The sequence below is a fragment of the Anabas testudineus genome, chromosome 1, assembly GCF_900324465.2.
Source record: "Anabas testudineus chromosome 1, fAnaTes1.2, whole genome shotgun sequence".
Lineage (NCBI taxonomy): Eukaryota > Metazoa > Chordata > Actinopteri > Anabantiformes > Anabantidae > Anabas > Anabas testudineus.
The window spans coordinates 2,030,396-2,045,315 of NC_046610.1; the positions used below are offsets into that span (position 1 = coordinate 2,030,396).

Below are 14,920 nucleotides of genomic sequence, written 5' to 3' on the forward strand. Positions count from 1 at the left end.
ATCAGTAATGTTTCGATCACATAGATGGAGCGAGCGGCCAACACCATGTTCCTGTCACTCGCACTGATCAGTTACAACGTACCAGGGTTGAATAGATTTCAACATGGTTTCTAATTTTTATTTACGTTCATATTTAGTCATTTGGCAATTTTATCAAAAGCTACTTACAAGTGAGGATGAAAACAAAATGCACTGACAATCAAAAAAAAAAAAAAAGATTTAAGATTATTGATTATAGTTCAGCTGCCAACACATTATTTAACCCTAACTGGTCTAGTGAGGAGTTTTCATGTAGCACACATATTTCAACATTCACTGTTCAGAGGCCAAGAATAACAAGAGACCTGCTTGGGCCAAGAAACACAGGAAATGCATATTAAGCGGGACTGTCCTTTAGTCTGAGGAAACCAGGTTCCAACTGCTGCGTCTTCGTTTAAACATAGAGAAGATGAACAATACCTCGTCAGGCATGGAGAAACTGGTGATGATGTTGGTGACTTCATGAGAACTGAGTGCCACCTAACCAGCATGGCTACCACAGCATTTTGTTGTGACATCTACCCCATCTGGTTTGCATTTAGTCTGATCCAAACACACTTCCAGGTTATTTAGGAGCTGTTTGTCTAAGATGGAGAATGGTGAAGTGCTGCATCAGATGGCCTGGTCTCCTCAATCACCCGATCTGAATCCAAGTGAGACAGATTGAGACGAGTTGGAGCGGAGAGTAAAGGAAAAGCAACCAATAAATGCCAAGAATACCGAGGTCAAAGTGAGGGGCGACTACTTTGAATAAATGAAAATATAAAACACTATTTCCATCGTCTACATGTTCTGTTCTAGTTTGATGTCACAGTCACTTCTATAACCTGCTTCACCTGGTTTTATTCTTGTTGCTTACATATATATTTAATAGGATAAAGTCATAACCTGTAAATATGAAAAGGTTTAATGATTTCCCATATTGAGAACATTGAGCTCATTCACATTGCAGAAGGCCAAATGTCAGTTGTGACAACATTGTTCACATCCTGAGTCCTGTTTCTGACAGCCAGGGGAGTGGTCCTCTGAGAAGAACAAACCACGTATGCTTTCCCTTGTTTGTTACCTGTGCCTTTGCAAACAGTATAAATATAATGCCACATATTCTTCAGAGTCAGAGGTGATAGTCCAAGTCAAGGTGAAGATGAAGATACTCGTGGTGTTTCTGCTGGCTGCGCTGAGCTGGAGTCTGGCTGAAGGGAGACTGGTGCCAAAATGTGAACTGAGGGATGAGCTGGTAAAAGTCATTGGTCACCTCGTGGTGGAGGCAAACCAGAAGGTGTTAACTGGAGAAAACTTGGTGGCCAAGAGTAAGTGCTTGTTGTTGCTTTCCTATTAGAAACACTGAGACGAATGTGTGTGTTTCCTGTTCCTTCCTGTTCCTGTTCTCCAACTGGTAAAAACTGTGCAGAATTTTTACATAAAAGATCGAAGTTTAAGTTAATTTGTTCTGTTATTATAACCAGTCACGTGACCAACTAACAGTTTTGTACACTAACAGTAAGGACACTGTACTTTTCAAGGGAAAACATTCACTTTCACTAACCCCACATACAGGTATTTAGTGCCTAACCCTAACCCAGGTGTTGCCTAGTGTCTGCTCACGTGGGATTTGTTGGGTTTTCTATATATATTTTCTATAATTCTAGAGGTCGACTCTTATTTGCATGTCAGTTATCTTGATGTCTGAACTCGTTTTATTGTGGACTCTGGTTCTCATAACAATACTGATGGGCCTGCGTTAGTAGTCAATTGAGATCCCATCAATCAATGTTACTTAAACGTTAAATGTTACTAAATGCATTGGATTCACCTCCTGTGGATTGTGAATAACATCTACATGTTGGAGGTAAATCCATAAGATCAGAGAGGACTCATCCTCTGAAGATCCTCCATATTCACAGCAAATTAAAGACAACTTTGTAGTAGCGTGGATCAAATAGTGCGACATTTGGAATGATTTGTATGTTTTTCTCTTTTCTCTTCTGTCTTCAGTTGTCTGCCATGCAAAGCTGGCCTCTAGTTTAAACACCAGTACAGTAAAGGTACCCAAGGGCCATATAAGTCCAGTCTGGCCTCACATCCGGAACAGGCAGAACATCAAAGACCTTCCATTCCCAACACAACCTCAACCACTGAACCACCATGCACCACTCAACCAGTCCATGCTACCCACTCAGCCCACACCACCCAAACCAGTTACCCGTCTTATACGGCGTCGTCGATCTCCACAAGATGGACAATAAGTTTGGGACGCTCTACGGCATCTTCCAGCTCGGCAATCGCTTGGTCTGCAGCGATGGCACAACCCCGTCACCCACCATCTGTGGGATAGCCTGCAGCAGTAGGTTTTACTTTCATTTTGTTTTATCTACATGTTGTTGCAACTGTAAATCCACATGTGGATGGTGTCTGTTGTGGCACTTCATAGTAAAGGTCATCCTCTTGTGTCAAAGGATGTATTTTCAACTCTCCATTAACCAACAAACTGTTTTTTATTTAAAAACCAGAATTGGTTGATGACCTCATACAAGACGACATCAGCTGCCTGTTGAAGGTCTTCACCAGTGTTGGGTTGGTTTATTTTTATACATGTATTTATAGTGTAATCACCAAATATAAAACATTCACACAGTTACTTATTTTTAAATATATTTGTACATTAATCTATCTTGACTTTACTCTAAGTTAACCTTAAATACTGATTTAGTATTTACAGATTTTGTTTCTTTACATTGTCGTTAAATGTAATAGTTAGTACATGGATTTTAAAATAGCAAGTTTCTCATAAGAAATAGCCAAGAAATTAAAGATTTATTTAAACAGTCCCCTCGAGTTATACTGCAGCTGGACCCGATCCGGAGAGAAGACGCTGTGTAAATGCTAAGTTCCCATTTCCTTAAGAATTCAAGTACTTAAGAATATCGTCCTTGAGAAACAGAAGCCTCACTGCTCCTCAGTTGGCGGCATTGTTAAATAAAATAAGAGAGAAACCAAAGTGCAAAGACACTGGGTGTGGGAGACATAGGTTAGTGGGCCTCATGTGCAAAGTTGCCAAAAATGTTGGAAGAAAAGGTTGCAGTGGATCACAATGCACAAACAGCGGACTTTACATGAGTGGAACCAAGTCTTCTGGACTAATTAATCCAAGTTTGAGTTGGAGAACAACAATACAGAACTCATCAAAACATGATAGGCTGCCTAGATGACAGATGATAGATCCTCAATCAGCATGGATAGAAGGTGGCTGCCGCAATACTCCGATTGCTTGGCCAGCTCAATCACCAAATCTAAATTAGTATTTGAATCACACCAGGGATGCTGCCGTTTCATGATTTTCCCCTTAATTACACATCTGTGAGGACACCACATGTTTTATCATTGATAACTGATGCAAACAGCATCTGTCATGTATTGTGTGGCCTTAAACTTTTTGTTTCTCATGTATTTCCACAGTGACAGTGGCTTAGGGGAGGATAGCCGGGAGGAATTAGACAAAATGTAAGTTATATCATGTTCGCATAATCAGCTGATAAATTTTATTTACACAATTTACAAATTTGTTTTGTTTACACTGTTTACAAATGTGTTTTCTGCCATTTGCAGGATCAGGCTCATCTTACAACCACGTTGCAGAAATGTTCAACCCTCTTTGTACTTTGCTACTTGCCCATGATTGTAATTCAATTAATATCATAAATACTGTATCACTGTATGGATTCATTCTCTTCAATGAGGGGCTAATGATTTGTCACCCTAATAAAGTGAAACATATTGCACTTGGTGTTGTGTTAATTGTCAAACAAACCTATGCTCTTTATTAAATGAATCTACAGACACTAGGAGAAGAAGACTGAGTATCGCCTCTTTCTGCTGCCACGCTTCTTTCGTCAGGTACTTTGGAGAGCAGATCATCTGACACATCAGTGTAGAGCTGTGCGCATGCATTTAAAATAATCATTGACAGGGTTATCATAATTAGGCTTTTAAATAAACTTCACAGGCTGGGGTCTCAACTCCAACATCGGCCTATGTATAACCTGCATTCTGTGTTTTACAATAAAAGACATAGACACAAAATGAAGACAAAATATAAGAGGATTAATAAAAGAAGAACTTCAACAACTAAACCCACGGGATCTAAATAGGTGGATGTGGAGAGCTTAGGTTTAACAGTCCAGAAACCACAACATCAAAAACACAGAACATGTTGACGGTTATTTAGTTTTCGTCTCATGACTCTCTTTTATCAGGATGAAGCTCTATGAAAAGATGCTTTCAGGTAGACAAATCATGTTACCACCATGACTCATTTACAGCTCAGAATCACAGGACTAAATGTTAGATGTGGCTCATCATTGTTCATTTCCAGAGTTTCTATAAACCAAGGGAGTGGTGCTCTGAGAAGAACAAATGATGTTCATTGTCATGTTTGTCATCTGTAGCTTTGCATTCAGTATAAATATCAGGCCAGATACGTTTTCAGAGTCAGAGACGATAGTTAGAGTCAAGATGAAGATATTCCCTGTGTTCCTTCTGGTGATGCTGGTCTACAATTTAGCTGAAGGCAGGACAGTGTCGAAATGTGAACTCAAAGACCAGCTGGTAGAAGCCATCAACAACCTGCCGGTGCAGCTGAATGGACAGAGTGCTGACAACTTTGTGGCCACACGTAAGTATCTTCTACTTTTCCATTGTGTGATAAATACCTGCAAGTCTTTATCGGCTCTAGTCTTAGTTGAACAAACAAACAATTTAATTTTAAACAATAATAAAAGTCATATATATATATACACACACATATACACACACACACACACACACACACATACATATAAATATACATATATAGCAAGCTAAATTAACATCAGCCAGGTGTTTTGTGGAGTCTGGATCAAAAACAAAAAACCTTTTTGTCCTGGGTTCAGTTGTCTGTCACGCGGGGCTGGTGTCAGGTTTGCTCACCAGCGCAGTAAAGGAGGCGATCAGTGGCGAGCAGGGGGGCCCCTCCCGGGACAGACGGAACGCCCATAAGGCTCCATTGCTCATCCAACCTTCATCACCCAACCAGCCCCAACACATTCTACCCGCTGAGCCCAACCCATCCGGCCAGCCTTCATCAAATTACCAGTCCAAACCGTCCGGCCAGCCTTCATCAAATTACCAGTCCAAACCGTCCGGCCAGCCTTCATCAAATTACCAGTCCAAACCGTCCGGCCAGCCTTCATCAAATTACCAGTCCAAACCGTCCGGCCAGCCTTCATCAAATTACCAGTCCAAACCGTCCGGCCAGCCTTCATCAAATTACCAGTCCAAACCGTCCGGCCTGCCTTCATCAAACTCCGAGCCCAAACTGTCCGGCCAGCCTTCATCAAACTTCGAGCCCAAACCGTCCGGCCAGCCTTCATCAAATTACCAGTCCAAACCATCCGGCCAGCCTTCATCACACTCCGAGTCCAAACCACCTGGCCAGCCACCAGCCAACCGCCCACGCACTCAACGATCCCTACACTTTGAGCCCAAACCATCTAGCACGCCTTCATCACACTCCAGGGTCAACCCATCTGGTCAGCCCACATCGCACTTCGAGCCCAAACCATCTAGCCAGGCACCAACGTTCCACCTAAGAGCACAGTGGTCTCCACAAGATGGTAATACCAGTGCCATTGGGATGCTCTTTGGCATTTTCCAGCTCAGCAATAACCTGGCCTGCAGTGATGGTGCAACTCCGTCACCCAATATGTGCGGATTGAACTGCAGCAGTGAGTTAAAATTTCAGTTGGTGTTTGTTTTAGATCTACATGTCATTTTCTCAGCTGTAGAGATGTGCGTCAACTGAGTTGGTGTTTATTACTCGGTTTTGACCACAGGTGCATTTGTGGGGTCTTACTAGTATTTCACTTAAACACCCAACGTACCAGTTCCACAGTTCGACAGCCAGTTTGACTTATCACACCAGAACAGGTATTTGGTTAATGGCTTGCCAAAATTATTACACACCACTGCTAAAAAGTTTAGGATCACTCAGCTATTATTGTTTTCCAAGGAAACAAACACGAAAATAGCCGGAATAGGAAATATATCAAAAGAACAGGACGTGCTGACATTTTCAGACTAAAAATAATAATTTTGACGAAAATGATCATGTCCTTCAAACTTTTCAAAAAAACAACAACTAACAAACAAACACCTTTTGCAGCAATTACCGCCTGGTAGACTTTAGGTTTTCTAGTTGTGAATTTCTATAGCTTTCGTTCCTCAAGGTCCTTTTCACTGTGTACAAATCTCCTACTTATACAGAGCACCCCAGACCATCACGCTGCCTCCACTGTGCTTGACTAAAGGTGTTAAGCACTGTTCTAGCATCTTCTCATTTCTTCTGCTTCCACAAATCAGAAGACCTCAAATTTGGGCTGATCTCTAGACAACATCTTCTTGCAGTCTTTTAGTTTTCAATGTCTGTGCTCTTTTGCCCAAGTTAGTCTTTTGTTTGTATGGGCCAGTCTGAGATACGACTTATTCTTGGTGATTCTGTCATGAAGTCCAGCATGCTGAAGTCTTCACTTCACTGATGATGCTGACACTGGTGTTTGACGAGTACCATTTAACACATTATTTTAATGTGTAATGAGCTGTTGATGCCTCCTATGATGTCAAACTCGCAGAAAATCCTGGCAGCTGTAAAGATATTTGCTTCTAAAAATTTTAGTGCGAATTTAAACAAATTTCCTTGATGATTATGTTTTGCAGCTTCTTATTTCATGTTATTTCATAATCACTAACACCTGAAGGGCTGTGCAGAGCATGACAGAGCAGGATCAAGGAAGTTTTTTTGGGGGGGTGGGGGGGCATTTCCTGTTTGCCTTAAACCAGCTAATGTTTTCTCTTTCCAGAACTGGTTGATAATAACATCACCGATGACATTAGCTGCATGCTGGAGGTCATCAGTTTGGGGTATGTTAATGTTGATTTCTTCACATCACAGTAACAGTGTAAAAGTATTATATTCAAAGTTGATTGTCCATTTATTTATGTGGACATTACCACGATTTGCGCTTGAGAACAGATTTTTATTTATTTATTTACAACGTCATTCAACTCATTAAATGTAGGAGTGTTCTTATTTGCCTTTACCTGGATTCCTTTTTTCAATGTCATAATTAACTGAATTGCTATGAACACGTTCCATAATTCTGACTTAACTACCACTTTCACCTGTATACTTACAGTTATAAGTTCCAAGATTTAGGATAAAAAATATAGGTATATGGACACAGATATTAAAGATACCTGGAATGTGTATTGGCGATATCGTACAAATTACAGTAAACAAAAAGAAAGTACATAGAAATACGTTTTAAAGGAAAGTGCAGCCAGTTGGATTAAAAATAAATTAACAGAAGAGTATGATAAGATTATATTTAATGGAAGAAGTGGAAGATCTGCATCTTGTGAACCAGCAGACCAAATTAAACTATTCTTGTGTGATGATGTTTTAGTTCATCATCACATCAACACAGTGTCCGTACTTAGCTAAAGACATGTAAAATACTTATAAATTGATGATTTTGTTTTCTATTTATTTGCAGGAAAAGGCCCAGCTCAGAGGAAGAGTGCAGAAATGTCCAAGCCTCTGAATACTTTGCTGTATGCAAATTATCTTAAAGCATTTATTACTATATATATCACTGAGATTAACCTCTTAAGTTCCTTGGCCAAATCAAAGGCCACTGATTTATAAGCATAATAAAGTGAAGCATGTTACACTTGTCTGCATAAATGTGTCTTTAATTGGGGAAAACCTAAAATCTGTAATAAATATTTTTCTGTACGGTTGACTTGGTACTACTTTACTAAGTAGTCACCATGAGGGAGTTCAGCTAGGTAGGTGTTGAGTTAACCACTTTGTAGGTAAGAGGGGGGGTTTGATGGTGCAGCTGGAAACCTCGTCAGTAAGACACTGTAGTAGTCAAGCTGAGACATGACCAGAGCTTGAACAATGAGTTGGTTGGCTGAACTTCACCAACCCCTTTCTGGGATTTAACCTTTAGAGACAATCTGATTATTCATACACATTCACTGTTCATGTACTGTTCTTTGGTTGTGTAAAGCTGCTTTGTGACAATGTCAATTGTAAAAAGCACTCTACAAATAAAATTGAATTGAATTGAATTGAATAGTTATTATGACAAAGACAGTGATGACAATGAAAATGAAATGATAGTGGCATACTGATCCACGATAACAACATACTGAGCTGACTAGCAGGTGGTGTAAGGGCTACACAGAAACACCTAACTGTGGTGATAACCTTTGATAACTGAAGAGGACATCCCTAGATGCACTTTCTTCAGCATCATGGGCTCTGAAAACAGCCTGAAGTGAATCAGCCAGTTGATGTTCTACAGTCAATTTGTCCTTAATGTCTTTTGCTACAGCTGCCATGAAAAATGTCAGAATAAACTGAACAACAAGTATTTCAACAACATAGGTAGTGAGAACATTTAGTCATTTTTAGAACATTAGAACATGACTGTGTACCATCTATTCAAATCAGTGTGAACCTATCTTAAGGGTCAGGAGGAATTTATGATAACGAGTCAAGAGGTTAAGGAGAGGACCCCCTGAAGGATTTGTTGTTCTAATGCACACAAAATCGTGTTAAACTAAAAAAACAGATGAGTGATAACGAGAGTTTTATCACCCAGCAAATGCCTTGGAGAAATAATCAAGCAAATTAATTGTTGCGACCTGGATGCTGGATGTTTTTCTAATTTTTATCTAATGAGAATGGGTCCTCTTCTGCATTTGAAAACTGCAAATAGTAAGACTATTCTCTTACTATTCTAGTAAGAGAATAGTCACAATGCCTTTTCTCTGTGCTGCATTTATTAAATCTGAAACAATCAATCAAAGGTCACTGATATGACCATTATAAATCAAAACATGTTTAAAAAATAGACCTGATATCTAAATATATTTAATTGCTAAAAAAAAAAATAGCAACTGAATTGACTAAATCTAAAATCTAAATTAAAAGTAAAGATGATTGGCCGCATTTCTATTAACAAGTCAGATAAAGAGATCAAAACAATGATGAACTGCATCTACTTAATGTCATGTCTGAATCCAGGATCTGACAAAGAGGGTTTTGATGGTAAAGATCATTAGTGCCATAGAACTTGAATTGAACTTGGGCACACTGTTGTACCGTTGTTTCTTTACACAACCAGCTCAAATACTGTATATAAAACACCTCTCATCACATCAGATCGACTGATTGAGCCATTACTTTAATTAACACCCAAAACAACAACACACAGTAAATAGGTTGATGTAAAGACATTTACACCAACATGACCATCACGTCCTGTGAACTGCCAAGTCAACTATTGGCTCACTGTGCTGTCATGATAAGTAAACTTTGAGATGAGAGATCTGCAGTTTCTCCTACACTTTCCTCTGATCTTTCAACTTCCTGTGTGAGTTGTTGCTGTGCTCATTGAACCAGTGTAAAGACTTACAAGAGCCCTTGAAAAAAGTGTATGTAAAAAGTCAAGTGTAAATTGAAAATTTAAACTTTTTCGTGCATTTTTACTGAAACTAACATAATACTGTAGGTTTATTCTGCTTAGTTTACATGTTGCTGTTTTGCTGGTGGTTTTAACATGATATCTGTGGTCGACATCATATTTAACACTGTATTCACTGCCAAACTGCCAGTGCTGACACCTAAACCCTATTTTTAATGCCTTCCGGGGACTCGAGGAACATTTTCAAACTGGTTTCACTGTTAGTTTACTGTGACTATGACAGTAAAAATGAAAAGTGTAACCTGTAACTATGAAAGGATATTTTCAGGTAAATAGAATGTTTTTTTTCTACCCTGACCTCTTTTTACCTCAGAAACACAAAGCTAAACATGAGATGTGACACAATATTGTTCACTTCCACAGCTCTATTTTCCTGGAGCCAGGGGACCCTTTATCTGAGCAAGACAAAAGATCTGTGTCATCTCTGATTTGTTAGCTGTGGCTCTTCAGACAGTATAAATGTCATGACACGTATGTTTACAAAGTCAGAGACGATAGTTGAAGTCAAGATGAAGGTTCTTCTGGTGTTTCTCCTGGCTGTGCCGGCCTCCAATCGGGCTGAAGCGGAGATTATTTCAGAATGTGAACTGAAGCGACAGCTGAAAACTGAGATTGATAACCTGCCACCGAAGGAAAAGCAAGCACTAAGTGGGGAAACTGTACTGGCCAAGCGTGAGTAGGCCATCTGGTTTTTAACTTCTAAAACACTAACACCTACCGACGATGAAAAAGAACAAGGACAATAAATTAATTTCCATTATCTTTTAAATTAGGATGCATGATCAAAGCTTAGTTTCTTCTAATACTAATAACAGCTCCATCTGCCTTAACGGCTTACTTTGTGTTTAGTGTTGTCACAAACATCGATTGTGAAGGACTGAAGATGTATGTAAGTATAAGACCTACTAAACATTTTAATATGTCAGCAGGTTTCTGTGATTCCAGTATTCAGCTCAAGACTCCACCGTCATATTTCAAAGCTGCTGCTGTAAATGTTTCTAATTTTGGTGCAACAATGTCTAAAGGGGTGACGTGCAGATTCACAACGATAACAATTCTTGTTTGTAGGTGCAAAGTTTTGGGATTTAAGTATAAATCAAGTAAAAAAAAAAAAAAAAAAAAAAAAAGGGAAGGTGAAGTTGGCCCAAGAGTCAAACTCGCATAATGTCCCAAATGCATTGGGTTCATCCAAGTTTATGTTTTGGGCTGATGGTGGCATTAGATGAAGGAGCTACAGGAAGAAGACTGGTGAGGGATCATCCTCTGGGGAGCATGAATAGTAACAGCAAACAAATATTTACAGAAGTTTGAGTGTGGATCAAAACGTTTGGATCATCTGAGGATGATTTGTCATTTCCTCTTTTTCTGCTGCTTTTAGTTGTGTGTCACGCATATCAAGCCACAGCTTTCAACACCAGCGCAGTGAAGATGCAGACCTCTGTGACTGATGGTAGGTTTCAACGCAATGTCAACAATCCTCCGCCGGCCAGTACACCTATACCATCCACCCTTCCTCCACCAGGAGATGACGATGAGACGTTCTGGGGCATTTTCCAGTTCAGCAATTACGTGGTCTGCAGCGACGGTGTAACTCCGTCACTCAACTTCTGTGGGGTGCACTGCAGGGGTGAGATTCAATTTCATTTTGTTTTAAATTCAAGATTCAAAAAACCTTATTAATCCCAGAGGGAAATTGTTTAAATCTACATGTTGTTGTTGTTAAAACTTTATTGAGCCCCCCAAAAAACAAAACATGCCAACTCTCAAGGTGTAGCATGGTAGCCATTTCTATAGTCTAAACTTTTGTACTGATACAGGCAAATATTAATTGCACAAAAGCAGTGCTATGATGTTGAATGTAACAGGAACTGTGGTAAATAAAAAAATAAAAATGCAGTTCTGATTGGAAAAGGTAACTTTGTTTTTACTTGTTTTAATTACTTGTATAATATCAGCAGATTCCTGCCAATACATAGGCCTGGACCCAGAAAAGCACCAGAGCTTTGTATTGAAAGGATTAAAGTATTTATTGTAATTGGCAAAGTGAGGTAGGTGAGTGGAGAGGCCTAGGAGACAGGTGAGGTCTGAGAGGTGAGCGAGAAGATGGCAGAGCAGATTGGGGAGAAGATGGCTGACCACAAGGATGATCCCAGAATCCACAAACCGTCCACAGTCACTCACACCGTGCCAAATCATTAATAAGTCCTCCATCCAAAGACAAAAACACTTCACAAGGCCAAATCCACAGAGCAACCATGGTTCAAAGTACACACTCAAAAATCCAGATTCCAAAGCACAGCTCAAGAAGTAAAGAAAAGGTAAGTCAGAAAGGGTGATGAAGAGATGCTGGTTAGAGAAGGACAGGTTAGTTCACAACAGGTCATGAGGGAGTAACCAGGTTTGCAGAGCTGAAACAACCAGTCTGACTAACAGGCAAACTTAGAACAGGCAGGTGAAATAGGCCAGAGCACAGGTGAAAATCTGGAGCAAGTGATTAATGGATCGAACCACTGCAGAGGGGAGTTCAGAGAAACAAAGACCAGAAAGCCACAAGAGAGAAATCAGACCAAAACCTGGAAGAAGAAGCAAGACTGTGCCTACTGTAGGACTAGCGGGTCGACATAAACCAGTGAAGCACACAATAAAGAAAACATCTGGCTCAGTACTGATCAATTACTTCAGTGATGTCTAACGAGAAATACATTGTACTCTCCTTTCCTTTCCCTTTTCTTGCTCCAGACTTCATTGACAGTGACATACGTGATGATATCATCTGCTTGTTGAAGATCCTCATCACATTTTTGTAAGTAATTTTTTTTACCAGACAACAGTTCCACAGTTTATTATTTTCAAAGTTTATTGTACCCTGATTTACTTTCTCTTTACCTTGTTTAGTTGTCCTACAAACAGCTTGAAATATAATATAAATAGAATTTTGTTGTTAAATTTCCTAGTTTTAATTCTTTCTGACAAAGATTTACTCAAATTTGACTGTAAGTTTCAATATCACAATATTTAATAATGCTAACATTTTTGAATTTTCACCAAATTGCACTAATGTGATGTGTAAGTGGGGGACCAGGCCCACAGCGATCAGAAGAAACTTGTTTGTGTGGTGCGAGCTTTTGAACTTCAACCTCTAACTGGTGGACAGTGTTTTCAAAAGGTTTCTGTTTGTAAAGGGAGGCTTCAGACAGAGTCCCTGCTCCGTGTTTCAAGGTTCTAGAGTCATTCAGGTCCCCTCGTGTTCTGGTCCCATTGGAGGTACTGGTTTTCACAGTCCCCAGGAAATGGAAGGCCACATAGAGTGAGAGGGGCATCTGGTCCTAAGCTCTTCCCGAAGTCCACAAACATCTCAATTGTTTTACAGCATTGCGATTGAAATTGTTTTGTTTGCAATTAGTCTCAAGATGGTCACCTACTCACCAAACAGACTTATCCCCTTGGGAGGAGGCTGCTTCCTGTCATTCAGGAAATCTTAGATTCGTCTGCAGGGGGACAATCCCACATGAACTGAGAGAGCGCATTCTGTTACAGAGACAGGAACGATGCTGTTGAATGGGGAACTATAATCCTTAAATAGGATCCTGCAGGGTGAAGTTGAAGCTCCAAGTCCACAGCATCATGTACAGATCTGTTAGTTCTGTAGGACGTCCAAGGACGTGTCAGTGATGAATTTTAGTAAGACAGCACAAAGCACTCAAATTACTTCATTACCACAGGTTCTAAGTAAGCAATCAGTAAACACTCCTGTGTATGTTGGGTTTTTGGGGACTGAGATGATGGAGGAAGGGTGACGCAGTCTGGAACAAACCGAATAGATACCATACAACTGGCATCAAACTAGGGATGTTATAAATATATAGTATAAATCTTCTGGGGACATGTTTTGTCCTTGATAACCAGTAGCTGAATTTTTGGGTTTTGTCCCGAAGTGCATCACACATAGTGTTTGTTTACTCTCTGTCCGACAAACACAAATTAAATTATGTGAATCACTTTGGTTTCTGTTTATATTCTGACTGAATATTCAGTATTTAGTACATTATTAATTTTTCCCACAGTCACAAAGCCTTCGATACTGATGAAGAGATACAAAGAATGTAAGTTCTATCTTAATCTTGCTAATTTGCATCTGTTTAGCATGAACTACCTGTTAATTACTAAACATTAAACAAATCTTTTACTCTTTTATCTTTATTTGCAGGATCAGATTCATCTTAGAACCAAAGTGCAGCGATGCCCCAGTCCTTGACTGCCCATAAACTTCATTAATTTAGGGCCATATATATCACTGAAAGGATTCATATTCAGCTAGTGAATTGTGTTCATAACAAAGTTAAGCATATTGTACTCACATGTTGTTCTTTTGAGTGTTAACTGTCTCTACTGTCTCTATAATGTAAAAAGAAAATAAAGTTAATGTCTCAGATAAATAATATTTAGTTGTATGATTGAGTCCACACCTGTTCACCATGCACATGTTTTCTTCAGTTGGTAAATAAAGTTGGGTCATGCAGCAGCTTTCAGAATCACACACGGCTGTGTTTTAAAGAAAAGGGCCTAACAGAGAAAAATAAAGCTAAATGTATAAACCTATTCTGTTTTGATTCAATTCAATTCAATTCAATTTTATTTGTAGAGTGCTTTTTACAATTGACATTGTCACAAAGCAGCTTTACTCAACCAAAGAACAGTACATGAACAGTGAATGAGTAAGAATCATAATAGTCAGATTGTCCCTGATGAGCAAGCCGAGGGCGACAGTGGCAAGAAAAACTCCCTGAGAAGGCAACAGGAAGAAACCTTGAGAGAAACCAGACTCAACAGGGAACCCATCCTCATACGGGTGATTACATGCTATGTAGGCAGCAGGCAGTCCAGTATAAACTATATATATATAATTATATATTCTGATGTCTTTGATTTGGTTACTCTACTCCTGTGTCACCTGAATTTCCCCGTCAGAGGTTCAATAAAGATTCACCTAAGCCTACCTACCTGACCTGAACCTCAGGCTCCTGCTGTCAGCTGCAGTAGCTCCAGACACGGCCGTCTGATTCTGCAGAGCTTGTGATCACAAACATTTTCTATTAGATTTAAAATTTTGTGTGAAACAAGAAAAATAAATTAATGTCAGTGACACAGTTAAAAAAAAACAACTGAAAGTTACGGAGCCACATTTTGAACCACATGTAACAAACATTCATCTGATACGTTGCAAAGAGAGTAAGAAAGCAGGAAATAAGAACCTACTGGATTTGTAAGTACTTCAAAACATAATTTAA

At 39.5% G+C, this 14,920-nt stretch overlaps 1 pseudogene; it reads left to right on the plus strand.

The window, feature by feature from the left end:
* Positions 1 to 620: 620 nt before the first annotated feature.
* Positions 621 to 8,024, plus strand: LOC113161764 (annotated as a pseudogene).
* Positions 8,025 to 14,920: the final 6,896 nt, after the last annotated feature.